This window comes from Xyrauchen texanus, chromosome 10 (assembly GCF_025860055.1).
Source record: "Xyrauchen texanus isolate HMW12.3.18 chromosome 10, RBS_HiC_50CHRs, whole genome shotgun sequence".
Classification (NCBI taxonomy): domain Eukaryota; kingdom Metazoa; phylum Chordata; class Actinopteri; order Cypriniformes; family Catostomidae; genus Xyrauchen; species Xyrauchen texanus.
Genome location: NC_068285.1, coordinates 21,842,487 through 21,862,981, shown reverse-complemented (window position 1 = coordinate 21,862,981; position 20,495 = coordinate 21,842,487). Strand labels below are relative to the sequence as shown.

The 20,495-nt window shown below is 40.4% G+C and overlaps 1 pseudogene; it reads left to right on the top strand.

Moving 5' to 3' along the window:
* Positions 1–3,800: 3,800 nt before the first annotated feature.
* Positions 3,801–20,131, top strand: LOC127650868 (rRNA-processing protein UTP23 homolog; annotated as a pseudogene).
* The last annotated feature ends 364 nt before the right edge of the window (positions 20,132–20,495 follow it).

The window sequence follows — 20,495 nt, the reverse complement described above, 5'->3', positions numbered from 1 at the left end:
GGTTATCGAGACCTTTTTAAATGCCGGGCTTTTTCCACTTGGAACAAGTTTGGGTGAGATCTTAGGGCAGAAGAGGACCTCTTTGCCTCTATGAATAGCGCAATGTCTCCTCTACTTCTCCCTGAAATCACCCAGCCCCTTGGATCTGGACGTTAAGACACATACATGACCCAGAATGCGTCTGTATGTGTTTCTCTCCCAGTTTCTCTGCTCCCGGAGTCTTGGCAATGTTCACCAGCAAGGGTCTTGCCTCCTAATAATGAGCTGCGCTGGCCGAACAGGATATGTTTCTCGGAGTTAATTCCTCTCCTCGACGGCTCGCCTTGGGCGATTCCGAACAGGGAGGACCTTCTCATCCTTGAGGTCATCGAGAGCATTTCAAGTGCTAGGGCTCCCTCCACTTGGAACTGAGCTGGGTAGATTTTACAGGGCAGAAGAGGACCTCTTCGCCTCTGTTGATAGCGCAATGTCTCCTCTACTTTTCTCTCTTGGCTCTCAACGAAGGCGGTCGCATTTTCTCACCCTCTCCCTACCCTTATCTTCCCTGCTTTGCTCCTCTCGTAAAATCTAGTCTACTGTCTTGTACTTGAGAGACTCTCTCAGCACTGCTCTTCAAACTAAGTCATGGATTTGATCAACTGGTCTCTCAACGCAATTGACACCATCTTCTCGACGAGAAGCTTGGGTTCGGGGGAACCTGTCTGCCCTGACGGAACGTTCGCGAGCTGGCTACACGATGGACGCCGTGGGAGAGGTGGCGGTCGTGGTGTCTGGCGGCTCTTTCCGTGGAGGACGTTGAAGATATCTACCTATTCGGTACCATGATAACAGGTCTTCTGCTGATTGGATTAGGCATTGCCCTGGTTTATCGAGGAGTTAAGAAGACGGTGACAGCTGTCCAAAGCCTCACAAGGCTGCCCGTCATGATTGAAACAGTGGGCAGAGCTGTCTGCACTCAGACTGGGTCTATGAACCAAAATACGGATAACATCATGGAGAAGCTCACAGCTTTGCAAAGGCAAATGGATCGCTTCAGAGACCAAAATGGACCAGGAGAATAGCCGTGTAAATTAGAATGCGGCTACTCTCCTTAAGACCAAACAATCCCAATCTTATCTGTTTCGCCGCCCTCAACCAGCACTGGCCTTGGCCAAGGCCGCTGTTGGAACAACAACTCCCCGAAGAGCACTGCAGTGAGCCACTCTCGCTTCCTTCCCCGACTCCCCAGACACCTGGTGATTGTTGACTATGTCTGGGACCTGATCAAGGTTGTCTCCATGGCAACTTGCTGTGTATCGCTATGACAACCCCTGCGGACTGAGGCACCTAGATTAGATGCTGGCATAGCGACTCTCCAGGCCTACACACACATGAACTCTTACACATATATACAGATATGCAATCATCCGCCCGATACCCTATCCCTCAGCCTGCGCTTTGTACTCCCAGTCTGACAGGCGGGTCTGTGACCAGCGCCGAACATGGCTGCAGGTCCGGATGGCTGCTTGCCTGTGCTGGGCCACCTCCACCCCCAATCCCTCCCCTGTTGCAAGTCTTGTTCATGTTGTAGAGTGTACTGATTATGTGCTAATGTTGCTGAGGTGTTTTTTTCCCTGTTCCCACACTGTACTTCTTAAGGAGCATAGTCTGGGGGCTGCCTTTTTTTTCTCCTCTCCTCTCCTCATGTCATGCTGTATTTCTTCTAATTCCCTGTCTTCCTGTCCTGTCTATCCCCTTGTCATATGTATGTTTGTATGGACAGGTCGATGGCCAATTTCACTGGTTTACTATGTGACAATAAAGGACTACTACTACTACTACTACTACTTCTCCCCGAGTCGCCCAGTCCCCCCCCTCCTCCTCGGGAGGGGCTGAACGTAGAAACGCAAATGCGCCTGCATGCATTTCCTTCTGCTAAAGTTCTTATTACAGAACCAGCTAACTGCCAGTTTGCTTCAGTTCTGGATTTTCTGTAGAAAGAACTGTCAGCGGGCACTTGCCTCGCCACTGCCAGGCTGTATTTGGCCACTGCGGTTTGCCACGGCTTGGTGGGCGGGGTGCCCTCAAAGAGGCATCCTCATTATTGCCCGGGCCTACGAGGCGCGTGGTCAAGCTTCGCCAGTAGGTTTCAGGGCACACTCTACCAGAGGGCACTCCTCCTCTAAAACCTTGTCTAGAGGTCTCCCTCTGCAGCAAGTTTGTGATGCGGCAGGTTGTCCTCTCCGCACACATTCATTAGATTTTTATAGTTTGGATGTTTTGCCACTCCGGGCTCTTATGCCCTTGAGTCGACATCTCAAGCTCATGTCTGGACAAGTTTGTGATGTGGCAGGCTGGTCCTCTCCACTCACATTCATCAGTCTTTATGACAAGTTTGTGTTGCGATAGGGTTCTCTTCACACACATTCATCGAACTTTGTGGGCTAGATGCTTTGTTACTCCGGGCTCTTATGCCCTTGAGTCGACATCTCAGCCCATGCCTAAACAAGTTTGTGATGCAGCAGGTTGTCCCCTCCACACACATTCGTTGGACTTTTTTAGTTTGGATGTTTTGCCACTCCGGGCTCTTATGCCCTTGAGTCGACATCTCAGCTAATACCTGAACAAGATTGTGATGCGGCAGGCTGATCCTCTCCGCTCACATTCATCAGTTTTCATGGCAAGTTTGTGTTGCGATAGGGTTCTCTTCGCACACATTCATCGAATTTTATGGGTTAGATGCTTTGCTACTCCAGGCTCTTATGCCCTTGAGTCGACATCTCAGCTCATGCCTGAGCAAGTTTGTGATGCAGCAGGCTGGTCCTCTCCGCTCACATTCATCAGTTTTATGACAAGTTTGTGTTGCGATAGGGTTCTCTTCGCACACATTCATCGAACTTTATGGGCTAGATGCTTTGCTACTCCGGACTCTTATGTCCTTGAGTCGACATCTCAGCCCATGCCTAAACAAGTTTGTGATGCGGCAGGTTGTCCTCGCCACACACATTCATTGGACTTTTTAGTTTGGATGTTCTGCACTCCGGGCTCTCATGCCCTTGAGTCGACATCTCAGCTCATGCCTGAACAAGTTTGTGATGCGGCAGGCTGGTCCTCTCCACACACATTCATCAAAATTGAATGGTTTAGATGTTTATGCTACTCCGGGCTCTTATGCCCTTGAGTCGACATCTCAAGCTCATGTCTGAGACCTCTCGCGTTTTGTGAGTACACTGCACAACCGTAGGGGTCCGGACAGCCCCAAGTGCGGCGGCGTGGGTATTGCATTCCCCGTAGCGCTTAGCAGCGCAACATCAAAGTGAAGCCTTTTGTAAAGGGAACGTCTCGGTTACATGTGTAACCCTTGTTCCCTGAAAAAGGCGGAACGAGATGTTGCGCTGCTTTGCCGCACTGGGACGTCCCAGGACTGCTCTTCAAAAAGAAGTATCTGACGACACCTGGTGACGTATCCATTTATAGCCTGGCCTCAGGTGCATCTAATGATTACATCAACTGAGGCTATAAATTCCGGTCAATGTTCATTGGCGTGTTCCACACATTATTTCAGCTCGGCTCACAGCGAAAGCTGTTCCCCGTAGCGCTTAGCAGCGCAACATCTCGTTCCGCCTTTTTCAGGGAACAAGGGTTACACATGTAACCCGAGACGTTTCAGACAGAGGGCAAGAGACAGGGTGGAAAATTATCATGTGTTATTAAATTATGAAAAATAAATAAAATAAAATAAATTATACTAACATTATAAGTGGACCTCAGGGAAGAGCACAAAAAAAAGGAGGATTATTTCATGGCCCCTTTAAGTCGTCATGACGCCTGCCACTAAGACAAAAACAGCGGGCAAGTGACACATTCCTCTTACACACTAATTAAGCAGAAAATATCCACATTTAATTATCTCATGTGCTTATGCAATACATTTCGTCCTCAAACGGTAAAGTAGCTGGTCTGGAATTCAGTGCATCCCATAGGAATCTAAGTGGAGCACAACTTATTAATAATTATGTTTTGACACTTTTATTTACTGCAACAGTGAGGAATATGACAGGGAATAACAGGGCAAAGTAAATCCAGCAATAGGCAAACACATAGATGGATGTGTAGTCTAGTAGAAAAGGTCTGTAACCAATAGGTTACAGGTTTGAATAATAGGGGTGAACCATGAACCATCCATCACCATTGTGCCTTTGTGCAAAGTACTTAATCCCAGGTTGCTCCAAGGGGACTGTCCCTGTAATAGGTATGCTTTAAGTTGCTTTGGACAAAAGTGCCATATAAAAGACAAATTAGTAGTAAAGTAGGATGTTAGCACATTCTAGGGGTTGATTTTTTCATGCCCTGTGCTGTACTTTCATTCCTTCAATCCTTACATCCAGATGTATCAAGTTTTGACACAGCTCTTCCTCATTGTTTTATGGGGACAAGGTGATTGTGAGAGCTAAAGAGCAAGCGGCATTCACAAGTTCAAAAGAGATTTCTAACACAAGCTGAAGTCACCAAGGATCAAGAGAGAGAATGAAGCTGGCATTGAATGCTTTTCCCTATAGTCCAACTGTCAAGCACATTGTATCTCAGACACTGCAAAGTCATGTAGAGGTGCAAGAGTCTACAGCAAGGTGCACACAATCAGCCTATCAGAAGATAGAGGACATATTACCTCAGTCCACATTGAAAAATATGTAAATTTTTCAGGCTTTCAACAAAATAAATTATATTGAAACTGCTGAATAGCTTTTCAAGGAAGTGTTCACCAAAAAAAACTAAATTCTGGAATTAGCCTATGTAGTTCCAAACGTTCCCTGTGTACATATATATATAAAAAAGGCCATTTTTTTTTTACACAACATGTGTAGTACCAGGTTTGACATCACGAGACATGTGAGTACCAATGAGACTTGAATGTCAGTGACGTCAAACCTGGTGTCACATCTAGATGCATTATGTTTCTATGAATGTGAACATTCATGAGATTTTACAGCTACAGGAGAAGATTTTCAGTAAATTTCATTATTAACATTTTATCCTAGCATAAAGCTGAAAGGCTTCAGAAGACTACAGTGATTCTGGTTTCTCCCAATGTTATTTTTCTCCATTAATCTACATCTTATGGATTTTTGTGTTCCTTGCCACAGTCGCCTACAGCTTGCTCACTGGGGTTATTAATACAATTATTATTTAATTATTTTTAAACAGGATTAAGAATCGTATTTTATCTAAATTTCACAATGATGATTCATCGACTTTATAGACATTACAATTGTATCGTCTGTTAATGCTGATATTCTGTAAAGCTGCTTTGAAACGATGTGTGTTGTGAAAGGTGCAATACAAATAAAAATGACTTGACTTGACTGAGAATCTAGTGTGCAAGTCTGATGGACTTTTATGGTATTATTTGCCATTTTTTGTGATTGCCAACCCCTGTCCCCATTTACTTTCGCACTATGCAAAAGAGCTGTCTGGACATTATTCAAAATTTCTCTTTTTCTGTTCCATGGAAGAAAGGAGATTCCTGTTGCCATGTGAGGATGTGAGGAGTGTTGAAGAACACACCGGAAACTCAGATCTGCTATGGACCCTGTGCACCAGCCATCAAACACTTTTATTTATTTATTAAGTTCTTCTCTCATACTGTTAATCTGTACTTCAGAGTCCAGCATCATAGTGCTATCTCCTGCCTGAAGGCCCTCAGGAGCCATACAAAGGCTACACTCGTCTTCTATCGTTATTCAAATTCACAAAAGAGTGTGAATTTGTGTGTATACATCTGTGGCAGGGCGGAGGGCGGGCCGGGTCGTGATCATACACACCCGGTCACTTATCAGGCTAATTAAGCCTCCTAGAGGGATAAAGGTCAACTGCTGAGGATTGTGCGGGAGAGAGAGATACTTTACGGACATGTCCGTCGTGTGTGTTTGTGTCTGTTTAAGTTTTATATTAAAAATATTATTTATATTGACAAGCCGATTCTCGCCACCTCCTTTCCATTGACCGCTTGACAACATCTTTTGAAGACAGCTAAACACAATATTCATAACAGGGAAAATTACTTTGCTTATGTTGAAAATGTCATCCATTTGGATAAGCTGTCAATCTGACACTTACATGAACTGTGTTTCCTTAACTATTTACATTTCTCCTTATAGTTTATTTTTATTTAGTCTCAGCCTCAAAACACATAACAGATTTGTATGAGAATTGCACTATGTATATGTATGTGTGTGTCTGTGTGTGTATGAACATATGTGTATAATTATTTTTTTAGATATTTTTTTATCATTATCTATGCCTTGCTGCTGTTTTTGTATTGTTTTTGTATTGTTGTGCACTGGAAGCTCCTGTCACTGAGACTAATTCCTTGTATGTGTAAGCATAATTGGCAATAAAGCTGATTCTGATTCTGAAAAGACAGCTATTTTACACTATTTGTTTTCAAATAGTGTATTTTGGGTATTTAGCATATAGTGAATTTTTTCAAAAACTGTATGGACATTCATGGAACATGTCATGCCATTATTTGGTTCCCCCCACCCACCCCATTGTTGCAAAATACTGTAGCGTGATCATTTCCATGCAGTCCTGCACTGAAATGGCATATAAAATCAAAAAGAACTGTGGTTAGCAGTTTAACACATTGGTCAGATAGTCTCTTCATATCTAAGTGGGCAGTTCTTGGCCAGAAGAAGATCAACCAGACTTTACTTTGAAAGTCAAAAGCCTAGATGCGTAATATTAATATTATAGTGACATTTCAGTCTACAGTTCTGAGTCTTCTCTTCCTGGGAGCAGTTGCTGACATCGCAGTTTTTTCATATATGCAATTCAGCTAATATGTGCAGTGAATTGTGGTGTTTTTTTTTTTGTGTGTTTGTTTTTTTCAGAAACAGATGCTTATTTGTGCTCACTTGTCACTCACCATTATATCTGATTATATTTCCTTAAATTACAGACCAAAAAAATCTAAACCACATGTGGAAATTAAATGACAGTCGAGAATAATGGGGTGAACAGAAGTGCAGAATTTTGCATCTCATTTATTCAAAGACTGTCTGATCATTGTCATAGTTACCTTCTCAATCTCTGGTGCACTTAAAGTCAACATGATGTCAAAATTGACCCTATTTACTTTAACACTATTCTGGTCTTACTGTGCAAAATTCATCAAGGCATTTTATTCCAAATGGAAAAAAAACTGTCTTGGTAATCTTTCTGATTAAAATGTAATAACTAGCCACTTTTACTTTTCAGTTGATGTCACCAAGACTTTTTATTTTTCAACCCTTCTCCTCCAACTATCTGGCTAAAAGGAACTTTAATAATATACAAATAAATGGATTGATATCGAGAAAAAGAGAGTCCACACTACACGTGTTCACTAACTTAATAGTTAATTGGCCTGTCAATTGCCTTTGTTAAATTTGAAATTGGTTGTTTGAGTCATAAATCCTTTAGTGATGTAAAAAAAAAAAATATTCATGGTCTGTCTTGGGTAATGTTATTGCAACAAACGTCTGTCAACCTTCCATATGCTCAAGAGAGATTGACAACCAAACGTTACTGTAAGGTAGTCCAGATATGTTTAAAGAGAAGGGAATAACGCTCTACAGTGGTTTCAATAGATCACTGGTGCCCCCTGTTGACCATTCACCTTACCTCTAAATGATTGCAGTGTTCTAGCAAAGCATTTAGGGTGATGGGGCTAAAATAGCAAATGAACCACTGACAAGAACTGTGAAAGAAAGGGGGACAAGTGGATCCTGCAGTAGATCAAACATTATAATCGCAGTTTATTTAGAACTAGCATACGTCTTTCAATCAACAATTTACACACTGGTTATCCAGGATAGAAAATATTTTTAGCACACATATATATTTTTTTATATATTGATCCCCTTTTCTCCCAATTTGGAATGCCCAATTCCCACTACTTAGGAGGTCCTCTTGGTGGCGCGGTTACTCACCTCAATCCAGATGACGGAGGACAAGTCTCAGTTGCCCATTGAGACTGTCAATTTGCGCATCTTATCACTTTGCTCACAGTGCATGACATCACTGAGTCTCACAACACGTGGAGGCTCATGCTACTCTATGCGATCCACGCACAACTTACCACGTGACCCACTGAGAGCGAGAACCCCTTTATCTCGATCAATAGGAGGTTATACCATTTGACTCTACCCTCCCTAGCAACCGGGCAAATTTGGTTGCTTAGGAAACTTGGCTGGAGTCGCTCAGCATGCCCTGGATTCGAATTCACGACTCCAGGGGTGGTAGTCAGCTTCAATACTCACTGAGCTACCCAGGCCCCCTACAAAAAAGAACTCTTATGGAAATCGGAAATTATTTAAACACTTGCCTGCTGTGATTCTCATCCACAAGTAGACCTTACTTCACACTACTTAAAAAGCACTAAGCTTTAGCCTGAAAGGTAAAAACAAATAAAGAGTTTCACATAACGGAGTGAGAACGAGAAAGAGTCGAGGAGATGTATATCCCTGGAAGAGATTAGAGGAGCTCTCCATTTAAGCTGCTTACCCACCCTGAAGCAGTCTCTAATCCACCTGATTTAAAAATTTTGCCTATTTTTATTCATAAAAAAAACTCTGTGAACAGCAGATCTACAAAATGGAACACTACAACAATGCCTGTGTAAAATGGCAGGCAAAACTGCTAAAAATACATAGATTTGCCCCTTGAAGGTCTCTGGTTTGTTCTGTCTTTTCTGAGCACTGAAGTAAAGCAATTATTGTTAATAATTTGCACTTTACAAATTCATCCCGTTATTAATTTTATCTGACTCCAATTTTATATTAATCTGACTCCAATTTTAAGTTGACCTCTGATTTAGATTAAAGCTCTAAATTCTTTCTGATTATTCTTTTATTTTAATCATTTAAGTTATTGATTACTCTGAATCCTCTTCTATTCATTTACCTTTTGATCAGTTTCTAATGAGATTCAAACTGATAGTCTTTAAGTGGCTTCCTCCTACATTAAAGCTTCAGTTATGATAGAAATGATTCATAAAATGGGATTCTCCTGCTCGGTTCCTCCAGAGCGGTTTGTCCTATTTTAAAGACCCAGTATTGATATAAATGATTTCAGAGGAATACAGAATAAATCAAAAAGTAACAATTTATTTGCCAGGTAGGATTTAAAACACAAGTTAAAGAAACAAGTCAAAGAACAAACCTGGCAGTTGAGAAAAGTACATGTAATTGCAAAGCATGAGAAATCTGAATGCAGATTCCTATTATTACAGTTACACACATTGAGGTGTGGGATCATCTGACTACAGAGAACCTTGAGCTCTGGGCCAGCCTTCCTTAAATACCCAGAGGGAATACACATTGTGTACCAAATGGTATTATCCTTTGATCAATGAGAATTTGGGGGTAAAAGGGTTCTTGGCTTCCTGGTGTTACACCTTCAAGGAGGGGTTAGACCTCCGGAATTATTCAGTATTTGGCAAAGACCTTATAACTTTGTTGTCATTAAGTTTTACAAACCTGGGGACAAAACACTATACCAGTCACACAGAGAACTCTTAAATGATATCAAACATGCCAGGGTACATCATTTGTTTTCATGGTTTTTCTTTGTTACGTTTTCACATATACATCTTGTGTGTCTGTGTTGTGCCTTGAGGGGGAACACCAGGGGGAGAGAGAACAGCTTGAGTATGTGGGGGCAGGATGTGGATGGCAGGATGTCTCGGGTTGACAATGTTTATTAAACTGGGTCTTTCACACAGTGATGCCTTTTTGATTTCTTAGGTGTAGGTCTATTTTGTGAGAGAGTTTGAGTGTTATTTTTCCCGGAAGTCTTGTTGTTCCATGTGGGCATGTGCTGGGTTGGCACATAGCCTTACACCTGACTCAGGTGGCTGAACCAAAACAGAAAACATACAGCAGATGGTTAATCACAGGCTCTTCCTTTAGCCCTTCTTAACTTACTGTTTTGCTCACCTGGGAGGATTAACGAGAAAATAGCACATCAATAACATTGACATCAGATGTGTTTCCAGTGAGCGGTAAATTATTTTACCACTAAAGCATTAAGATAATGCATACAGTCAGTTTTCGATTAAATAAAAGGCATTTAATTTAAAATAGAAAGAAATGGTATTGGCTTTAGAAGCACAGACACAATGATTTCTTCTTTTTTCATCCAACACCTCAATGACACACATTCACAGCACCCCCCAGTGGACTCAATTTTAAATGTGAGATTTGGTGAGAGATTCTGAGGGAATAGTGTAATTCAGCGCTGCTCACAGCAAGGAAATGTGGAAAGGAAAATTAGTTTGTGATATCCGAGTTGTATTTTTAATACTCCAGTATTTAGACACTGCCGGGTTGCCAGATTAACAACAAAATATGGTTCTTCGATGTTGAAATAAATGTTGAGATAAATAATATAAAAAATAAATTCACACACAAGTGATTTTGATGACAGCTAATTTTTCAGTTTAGTCCAAATCAAAATACAAAATACCCATGACTTGTTTCCAACTAGCTGAGCAATACGTGGTTTTCTTGACTACAACTTTCACAATTGTAACGAAAAATTATGTTACAGTTAACAGATAAAGGTCACAGAGGCAGCTCTTGCCCCGTTGAGGGAAGTGGGCATCTGCATACTCAGCTACCTCGATGACTGGCTGATTCTAGCACACTCTTGAGAGTTGTGTGCGTAAACAGGGACCTGGTGCTCAGGCACCTCAGCAGTTTAGGGGTTCAGGTCAACTGGGAATAGAGCAAGCTCTCCCCAGTTCAGAGCATCTCTTCCCTTGGGAAGGAGTTAGACTCTGTCACCATGATAGCGTGCCTCACGAGTGAGTGCACGCAGTCGGTGCTGAACTGCCCAAAGTCATTCAGGCGGATTATGACGGTCACACGAAAAGGTTTCAGAGGCTCCTGGGGCATATGACGTCCTCGGTGATGGCCACGGCGCTCAGTTTGATGCATATGAGACCGCTCCAGCACTGGCTTCAGACTCAAGTCACGAGATGGGCACAGCGCCACGGCACACATCGCATGGCCATCACGCCGATCTGCCGCCACTTCTTCAGCCCTAACAGCAAATGTCCAGGCGCATCATGGTTAGGACAGATGCCTCCAAGCTAGGCTAAGGTGCCATGTGCACGCAGCCGCTGGTTCCTGGATAGGACCACGACTGTGTTGGCATATTAAAAGCCTTGTGTTGTTGGCGGTACTGCTCGCCCTGCGGAGGCTTTTTTGCCGTTGGTCCGGACGGACAACACAGCAACAGTGGCATATATAAAACCACGGTTCAGCTGTTGTGCCGTTTTTCTATAGGGACCCCTAGTGTTACTACATCGACACAACATCAAGTGAGTGACAGAAGGGGAACGTCTCGGTTACTGGTGTAACCTCCGTTCCCTGATGGAGGGAACGAGACGTTGTGTCCCTCTTGCTCCTTTTATACCCATATGTCCGGGGGAGTGGCATACAAATTCCACTCGCCAATACTCATTGGCCTTTTCTCAAAGATGTGTTTGGGGCTCCCAAGAGTGACCCCTAGTGTCACTACATCGACACGTCTTGTTCCCTCCATCAGATCACAGAGGTTACAACAGTAACTGAGATGTTTGCAGTGATTGCCTTGATTGAAACTTGAGTGTAAAGTTACAATAATACAACACATGAACAGTAGCATACATTACATGACAATAGTTATATTTGTCCTCCGGTGAAGTTAGGGTTATTTTGCTAAAAGCAGTTAACAACATTGAATAAATTAATATGTAAAAATATTTTGGGTTTGTATAACACATACAGTGCATCTGGAAAGTATTCACAGAGCTTCACTTTTTCTACATTTTGTTATGTTACAGCCTTATTCCAAAATTGATTAAATTCATTAATTTCCTCAAAATTCTACAACCAATACCCCATAACAACAACATGAAAGAAGTTTGTTTGAAATCTTTGCAAATTTATTAAAAATAAAAAACAAAAACAAAAATCACATGTACATAAATATTCACAGCCTTTGCTCATTACTTTGTTGAAGCACCTTTGGCACCAATTACAGCCTAAAAATTGTTTTTGTATGATGCTACAAGCTTGGCACACCTATTTTTCGGCAGTTTCTCCCATTCTTCTTTCCAGGACCTCTCAAGCTCCATCTGGTTGGATGGGGAGTGTTGGTGCACAGCCATTTTCAGATCTCTCCAGAGATGTTTAATCAGGTTCAAGTCTGGGCTCTGGCTGGGCCACTCAAGGACATTCACAGAGTTGTCCCGTAGCCACTCCTATGTTATCTTTGCTGTGTGCTTAGGGTCGTTGTCCTGTTAGAAGATGAACCTTCACCTCAGTCTGAGGTCCAGAACGCTCTGGAGCAGGTATTCAACAAGGATGTCTCTGTACATTGCTGCATCTTTCCCTCGATCCTGACTAGTCTCCCAGTTCCGGCCGCTGAAAAACATCCCCACAGCATGATGCTGCCACCACAATGCTTCACTGTAGGAATGGTATTGGTCAGGTGATGAGCGGTGCATCGTTTCCTCAATACATGATGCTTGCCATTCAGGCCAAAGAGTTCAGTTTTTTTCTCATTGTCTGAGAGTCCTTCAGGTGCCTTTTAGCAAACTCCAGGTGGGCTGTCATGTGCCTTTTATGGAGAAGTGGCTTTCGTCTGGCCACTTAACCATACAGGCCTGAGTGGTGGAGTGCTGCAGAGATGGTTGTTCTTCTGGAAGGTTCTCCTCTCTCCACAGAGAAACACTGGAGCTCTGTCAGAGTGACCATCGGGTTCTTGGTCACCTCCCTGACTAAGGCCCTTCTCCTCCAATCGCGCAGTTTGGCCTGGCGGCCAGCTCTAGGAAGAGTCCTGGTGGTTCCAAACTTCTTCCATTTACGGATGATGGAGGCCACTGTGCTCATTGGGACCTTCAATGCTGCAGAAATATTTCTGTACCCTTCCCCAGATCTGTGCCTCGATTCAATCCTGTCTCTGAGGTCTACAGACAATTACTTGGACTTCATGGCTTGGTTTGTGATCTGACATTCACTGTTAACTGTGGGACCTTATATAGACAGGTGTGTGCCTTTCCAAATCATGTCCAATCAACTGAATTTACCACAGGTGGACCCCAATCAAGTTGTAGAAACATCTCAAGGATGATCAGTGGAAACAGGATGCACCTGAGCTCAATTTTGAGTGTCATGGCAAAGGCTGTGAATACTTATATACATACAGTATATGTGATATTTTTTTAATTTTTAATTTTTTATAAATTTGCAAAGATTTCAAACAAACTTCTTTCACGTTGTCATTATGGGGTATTGTTTGTAGAATTTTGAGGAAAATAATGAATTTAATCCATTTTGGAATAATGCTGTAACATAGAAAGACAATACAGACAATACATCCAGACAATTTAAGGTGCGTACACACTGCCAGCGACTTTATCGCTGCAGGTCGCCAGTGGCTGGCGGTGAAGTCGCTAGTGGGCGTTCCCACTACTGGTTGCCTAGTAACGTTTATAAATGACATTCACGGATGCCATTCCATTGCTGTTGACAGCGAATCTCTTTTCTTGCCACTAAAAACAATCATTTTGGAGGGAAAAGACTAAATATAAATGGAATCAGTACATAAAATGCTTTATATCAAAGATGAATGAGAAACAAGGCGTGCTGTTTGCCATAGCGGCTGTTTATCTGCGGCGAAAATGCAAATCCCGGTCTGTCTGGGTCCATAAAATCCCCGCGATCTCAGATACACCTTTTCACGCAGTATTTTTCTTAAAAATGTCCTTGTAGTACGTGGGAAGAGACATATCATAGAGCACTGGAAAATTTCTAACAGCAAGAATTATTCATCCATCTTTCCGTTAGGCCTACTGCAGGAGCTGAGAGAGAGAGAGAAAGGATCACGTGAGCTCTCCCGTCTTCCTGTCGCTTCCGTTAGTCGCTCCAAAGTTGAACTTTTCTCAACTTTGTCACGTCGCTGGACACGCCCACATCTAGCGCCAACGGTCGCGACAGCTCGTGTCGCCGGAAGTCGCTGTGCTCGCATTGAAAATGAATGGTATTGAGTCGCTGCCGCGCGCGATGTCGCTGGCAGTGTGTACGCACCTTTACATTCGCAGTAAAGGTTAAACTATATCTATTTATACTGTTGTGCAAGTTGCACATCTGCATATGCTGAAGCGATGTAGGCTGTTCATTGTGAGGTTGGATCAAGTTTTCTTGTGCAAAAGAAAAAGACAGGATTGTAGAGGCAACAGAATATGCATATTAATGTTTTAAATATCCTAGTGTTTGGAAACAGTACATGCGCATATGTGTATACAGTGGCGGATCGCAAGAGAGGCGCAAGTAACAGTAAAGGTGCGAGTTGGAGCTGTCTGTAACACTAACGGATAGAGAGGGAGGCGCAGGTAAAGTGATGGATCACGAGGAACATGCTTAAAACAGTGACGGAGCCAGTGAGAGCTGTCCGCAGCAGTGGCAGGATGATACCCATATGTCCGGGGGAGTGGCATGCCATTGGCTATGCAGGTTGAGTGAAAGCTGCCTTGGCGGTGGCAGGTCGAGTGAGGGCTGCCGTTGGCGGTGGCAGGTCGAGTGAAAGCTGCCGTTGGCGGTGGCAGGTCGAGTGAGGGCTGCCGTTGGCGTGGAAAGTTCAAATCTTTGTCAAGACTGCCATGTGCAAGATAGAGCACCAAACTAAAAGAGGAAACTGGAAGATGTAAGCTGCAAGTCATTATTTTATTTGTTTATTTATTTATTTTGCATAAGAAGGAATAATTGACTGTCGAATTACTGAAAATGAATGCCGGATTAACACCTCAAATAGGTGTTAATCCGGACACGAAGCGCAGCGACAGTAACACCACAGGTGTTCATTAACTATCAAAACTTGGACGGTTTTGATTAAGTTTTACCGCTTTTGTTCAACACATTTTCAGGTTTTCACCTTGGGTTGATCACTTTCTGTATACCTGTAACCAAGTGATGCTGTGTTGCGGATTATAGAGGTATGCCGCATAAATATTCGAACATTCGTGAAGGCTGAACTGCGCGAGAGACGGACACCGTTGGGGACCTGTAACAGGAAGTACTTCTTTCAACTATTTTTATAATTTTAATTAAGCAATATTTGAGGACTGACCAACGCAACACTGTGTGTTGTGAATTCAACGATATGAAATCGATAATTCCGCTCATCCAAAGATTATCACATACATTTATTTTAGCACATCTTTCAGATTTTCGTTCTCACTATGCTCTTTTCTTCAGAGTTTTACTACAGTAATATTAACTGTCCATGTCTTTAGTAACCTTTTTCTTTTTTTCTGGAAACAAATGTTTTTACTTATAGTAAACATGGTTTTAATAAAATAATATTGAAGTAACTATGACTGTAGTAATCATGGTTAATTTTGTGGTTCTGGTTTTACCTCAAATACCATGCTTTAAATATGCTTACTAAAACTTTGGGTAGTTTTTGCAAATATATGATAGTTTTGTCTTTTGTTTTCTTTACTCTGATATCTAAAGATTTCTCAGTTTTGAATCCTGACCACTTCAAAGCTCGAAGAGAACTGGGTGCCTGTGTTTAAGGAAAAGATCCTGCACTTTGCCAACAGAGAGAATTGGCTCTTCATCTGCTTTCCAAAATAGAAACAGTGACAGCAGGTATTGGGGATAAAGAACATTATCTGTATTAAAGAGACAAGGCGGTGTTGTCATTCAGGTTTAGCTGGTTATATTACGTAAAGGAAATAGTTTACCCCAAAATTAAAAATCGCACATCTAAAGAAAAAACTGATATTATGTCAATTTTGGTGGTTGACAGACTGGTCACTATGTCCTGACAACGTGTGAAGAAAATAAAAAAAGAATTTGAAGAACATTACAAAAATGTAAATGTTTTATTCCATTTGATAAATAACAACATACTAATTTAGTACAGCATGATTTTCAAGTAAATAATAACTAATCAAGAGTATGGATGGACATTTTGACGGCAGACACGGAAACATGTCGGCACCCAGGGTAGGGAGGTTTACAGTCAATGACAAACATTCACTTTTATTAAATAATCTCTATTAACGAGTCAAAGTTCTTAAATTAAATGCAGAAACAGGTGTTGAAAGCGCGGTTAATTCCACTCTCTTTTGATTATCGTAACGATAGCATTGCAGCGTTGTATATCAGTTTGGTTGCTATGAGATGTATCTGACAATCAATGTACCTCTCAAAATCACAACCAGGGCTCCCCCAGATCCTTAAATAGTCTTATAATGTCTTAAATTCAGTTTTCACAAATTTAAGGTCATAAAAAGTCTTAAATATCTTAAAAGATACAACAAAAGTCTTAATTATCATTTAAACATGTCTTAAATTTGGGGGCGGAAAGACAGGAATCATTATATGACCTAATTTGATAATCAAACTTCAAAAGAATATGATTTAATTAAACAAATGCATGCGTTTAAAATGCACTCTGAGTCCTTCAGAGTGAAAATACGGCACAGTTTTATTTTCTCTAAGCACGTGGGGGATTGTGAGTGTTTCCAGCTGTTGCAGAGCAGTTCACAATCATTAGGCCATATCGGAAATGTATGACAAGTGATTACTAATTATCAACTGTTGAAGATTATGCAGATGTAGTGTTGATGAGAAACGACAATGTTTACATTTAATTGTATATATTGTAGTATGTTGTGAATCAAATCTTTTTTTTTTTTCTGGTTATTGGTATTTTGGTTGCACCATAAACTTTATCTGGAATTTAATTACATTTGTACATTTGTAGCCTCTGTCTGGCATTTAATATAGGCTACCAATTTTAAAAACTATTCTTTCTTTCAACACATTATCATATCAGCAAAATCCAATATTGTTCGACTTCTTATTTATATAATTGTACATAAACAAATGTTAATGTGATATATGTGGAAAACATGTCTTGATAAGCATTGTTAAGGCCATGTTGAATGTGTGCCCCTGCCTGTTTAAGTAAGAGTTTGTGATACATGATTTATTTTGAGATTGTTTTGATATGGGGATACAGTATTAATTGTATTTGTTCAGGTCGTAAAAAAGGTCTTTAAAAGTGTAACATTTATTTTAAAAACTCTGCAACAAACCTGACAACGTAATCAATCTCAAAATTAAAAATAAGCTCCATCTTTAACACGTTTGTGTTTAGTTGTCAGGTAACTGTCACTGAATTTCAAATTAAGTGAAGTCACATAATGCATAATCATCATCGTTTTCATGATCGCTCATTGCTACCATGTCATGAGTACTCAAGCCCATCCATAATCATGAGTGGGTTTAATACTAAGAGTAAATGATGATAACTTTTTCATTTTGGGGTGAACTATTCCTTTAAGAAACTTTACATAAATTAATTTCACATCATACATCCAAATGTCATGGCAGTCAAATTATTTTAAATTTGTTATTGAATATTGAATATTCGAAACATACAATATACTTGCAGTGAAGCCGCTCAACAACCACACCAGTCATCCAACAATATTCCCATTCAGAGCGACACATAGAAGCATCCAGTGCCAATGCCCTGCTCAAGGGTATGTTGACCGATCTACCTCCAGGCCAAAAATGTGAAACTGAACCCCAAGATCCCCCCACAGTTCCCCAATATCTGTCCCTCAACCATTCGAGACCCATCACACAGTCCCCCTCAGAGAAAAAAATTAATACAAATAAAATAAAACATTATGCAGTTAATTCAATTCCCCACCCCCAAGAACACCTAATGCACCAACAACCAAGACAATGAACTAAAGAAAAAACAAAAGGAAGAAACAGTCAAATTTTGACTCAAAATTTGAGTCAAAAATGTAAGACTTTTAGTTTACATTGAACAATTGTACGATAAAACAAACTAAAAACAATGTTTCTGTCCACTATTTGACTTGAATTTCCTTAGCACCTGAGGAGCGGAAAGTGAGATGCTTTTACAAGCACGCCAAACATATTTAACTGCAGTTTAGTTTAAGCACAATCACTGTGGCCACAGCTAGTCCGAAAAAAGCCAAAAGTTATATGTCTGTTCACAATCAGGCATATTCTAAACCAAATGATCAACAACTTGTTGGAATAAACTGCATTATTTATTACAACCTATCTACACTGGATGCTTGAGGCTGTCTACAATGGACGTGTCAAAGTGAACGTTCTAACCATTTATTTGTCATGTTGGCACTAGTAATGCCAGCACATACAGCACAAAACGCAATGTGGCATCCGTTTACTGTCGGTGAGACAAGGCGCAACGCTACAGATGCAGAGAGTGTAGACAGCATCATTGATTATAATGAGAGCAATTTGCTCTTGTCGCATCATGCTGATTTTGCTCACATCTGCAGAAGAAAAAATTGTTATCTTAGAATGTTGAATATAATATTAAATAAATTCACTTGAGAAGCATCATATAAGATATTTATACTTGCCTTTAGAGATTAGATCAAATATTTTGTCTTTACAGCACTCACAGATACTCTTACATACAAAATACACTTATATTTAAGATACATTCTCTTAAAGCAAGTCTAAATAGCTTATACATTGCTTCTAAAGTAAATGTATCATGTTTTAAGGATTTTTAGACGATTTTAAATGGAAAAAAAATACTTGATAACAATAAGACTTTTGCAGTGAATTTCTTTACTGAAAATTAAACTTATATTTCAAAACTCTTTCCTGAAACTGAGCCATTGCATTTTATTTATTCTCTAGTAGTGCAGTTGCATCCCTTCTTTAAGTCTTACATTGCATTAAAAGCAATGTTATTGACTTGCCATGTGGTAGTGACTTTGATGGAAGTGAAATGAAGAATTTTTCAGCTCTGAATTGTGACCAGAACTTTGAAGCTCAGAAAAGCACTTAAAGGCAGCATAAAATTACTCCAGTGGTTGAATCTGTCTTCACAAGTGATATGATAAGTGTGGGTGAGTAACAGATCATTATTTAAGTCCTTTTTTATTATAAATGTCTTTCACTTCCAATTTCTTCTTCTTTTGTTTTGTTTTTGGTGAGCATTTCGCCACCTAGTGGGCAGGGGGGATAATTTATAGTAAAAAAACTATTCCTGTAAATAAGTAATTTATGTTACATTATTTACATGTGAAACATTTATTTTATTTTTTTATTGTTTAATGGGATGATTTATTGATTTTTTTCTAATCAGTTATGTATATTTTGTGATACTTTTGACACCATCTTTGTCACTGGTGTTATTGTTAAAGGTGTTACAACCCTTGCTTCATTTGTGAAACAACATTCAATAATAAAATAAAAACAAGAGTTAAGTTGTCAAAAAAAAAAAAAATTACCCTCAGCTTTAATGGATGAAAACTGAACTGAATTTAAATTTGTATGTCAGAAAGTCAAACATTTTTAAGAATGACCCATTTTCTTTGTACTTAGCAGCGGTGCACTTAAGAAGCTCGATACTCATCCAAAGGAACTGTATGGAGCAAAACTTATTTTACAGAGGTTTCAAATTAGGAAATGCAAACACAGATCCTGTACCTGCATCACAGTGCTTGTTGTCAATGCTTGGGGGAACAAATCCACACCACTACTTTGTCGCAAGTAGGCTATGTGATTTTGGAAAGTAACAAAATTGTTATTACTCATGCACAATGTAAAATAATATATTACACATATTATTACAAGGATCCAGTGTTGACTCCTGAAGAAGATCCCTGGGGTTCCCATGCTCTATAGTATCCTGAACACCATGGTGTTAGACAAGCCCTCTGAATGTTCCCTGAAGTACGTAGAAGCTATTCAGCTGGGTGAGATGGTGAGCTCATCGCAAAAGAAGAGCATCCAAAGTCTGAAAGAGCAGCTAGGCCTCAGCAAAGACAGCGAGGAGAGGCCAGAAGTGAAAGAGGAAATCTGGGAACCCAAACCCCCTTAGCTGCCTGAAGAATAAGAAATCAATGCCTCAAAAGTCCAAAAAGACAGATGGAGAGAAAAAGAAGCAGACTAGACACAGGAAGAGAAAGCCTGCTGGGGGAGAGGGAGTACCTGTCAACTTGAACCAGTCAAATCCCACAACTGCCTCGATTCAAACCCTACTATATGTTTTATTTTATCAGAATTATTTGACTGAATAGACTTTTCACTGGTCATGAAAATATACCATCAAACCACTTGTTTTATCTAATAAACAAGTGTTGTTGTTTTTGTTGTTGTTGTTTTTTTTTTTTTTTTCATAAAACAAGCCTATTAGTTTCTTGAATTTACTTTAGTTATCATAGTCAATTACTGTGTTGAGTACAGATGTGTACTGTAGATTGCTTTGTGATTTTATAAAGAGGATTGTATGGGTATGAAATCATCTTGAATAACACACAAGGTAAACAGTGTTTAATAAGCAGTCAGAAATATCGTCTATCACCATAATTTTCTCATCTATAGATAATTTCATTTCACTTATTATAATGGGTGAAATCAAATGTGATGCTTTCGGGTTTCAAA